The following is a 1743-nucleotide window of genomic DNA, read 5'->3' on the forward strand; positions in this document are numbered from 1 at the left end:
AAAAGGGCTTAGGTTGAAAACATTATAGTATTTTGATATCACCCACTAAATTAGAAGTGAATGGGATGTTGCACAATGATAGCCAGGTGTTCTAAGTTCTGACCAAGGGGGGGCTACTGAAAGGTAGCTGGCATCTCCAAGTGCCTCAGAACCCGAACACTAAGGTATCATGTTCAGCGCCTTATTCTAATAGAAGTTTTAAGTTCCATCAATAATATTTTGTCCAACGTTTTTGAAGAGACATCATCTTAGGCTTTTTAATGTACGGATTCAAATGAATAAGATTGATCTTGTTTGTTTTTCAATGGTTCAGAAGATTTGGGGTTGTTTTCATGTTGTTTTTTGCTCAAAACAAATGTTATATATTACTTTGACCTAACATGTTTAAATGCTTGTCAATATTTACATTTAAAATCCGACATCTGCTAATTCCTTTCATCTCAATGCATAGAACACGTGTTTGGAACTTGAACAGTGATTTTGGAAGTTAAGTGCAACATGTTTTATGCAATGAAGTAGCATCATCAGGGCTCGAAATACTTTTTTCTGCATGCCTGCACTGGTGCAGGTGAAAATTACCTGCACCAGACAAATTTTACCTGCACCACTCTGAATTTAGGAAGTGTGGATCATACTAAAACTGTTGAGGAACCATTGCTATTTTTTCTTTTATTGTGGTAACAGTCAATGTAGCTAATAACAATCCACATACACCTGCATCATTGGACATTTCTGTATAAAACACAGCACAAGGACCAGTGCGGGTTAGGTGCAGGTGGACACCAGAAATTTATAAATGGTTTATTCAAACATACACATATACATACATGCATGGACATACTAAAACAACGTTGCAGCCTGTTATACCATGCTGTAAAACTGGCTGAATTATGTTAGTTTTAGTCTTTAAAAAATTTAATATATACACCATAACATATTTAACAATAATTGATGCACACCAAGGCTAACATGAGCAGTAATCAAGATTCCATGTAGTAGTCATGTGACATTATAAACAGGCTATAAATCAGTATTTAAGAGTGTGGACAAGTATGAAATAGCACTGTTTTTGTACCTATCAAATCTGGCAAAAGGTATGCTAAGCTCGAGCCCTCGTTTTAGACCTCTGTTGTGAACTTCATTACGTGTAGCTGGCGACCAGTTTCGAAAAGTGGGTGAATTAAACATGGATTTCGAAAACTTAAGACATAGAAATTCTCTTCCTGCTTTTAAAGTGTTCAAATGTAGCCTACATACAGCTTCGGTATAACAAGTATAATCGCTGCCCAGACTAATTCTTAGCGCACGCTTTTGTATGCGTTCTAATGCAGCTGATTGTTGACATGTTGAACCTGGATGCCATACCGGGGCCGCATATTCCATGATAGGTCGGACATATAATTGGTAAATCTCACGGAGATCTTCAGTGCAGACACCAAAGCGTTTTAGTTTTTTAAGCAAGAAAAGGCGACGACAGCTTCCTTTTTTTATAATGACGTTATTATGTTTTCCCCATTTCAAGTCCGCAGACATCCAAGGCTTTGCCATTCAGTAATAACACAGGAGGTAGAGGGGGATCCTTCACGAAGGTAATACACATTAATTTGCACTTGTCTTCGTTCAATGTCATACGGTTTTCGGATGACCATGTATCTAGTTGGATAACTGTTGTCTGCATTGAGCTCTCTTCACTGAATAATTGACTCTCTTTCACGACAGATCATCGACATGCTTCCATCTATC

This window comes from Branchiostoma floridae, unplaced genomic scaffold (genome assembly GCF_000003815.2).
Source record: "Branchiostoma floridae strain S238N-H82 unplaced genomic scaffold, Bfl_VNyyK Sc7u5tJ_1556, whole genome shotgun sequence".
In the NCBI taxonomy this organism is placed as follows: domain Eukaryota; kingdom Metazoa; phylum Chordata; class Leptocardii; order Amphioxiformes; family Branchiostomatidae; genus Branchiostoma; species Branchiostoma floridae.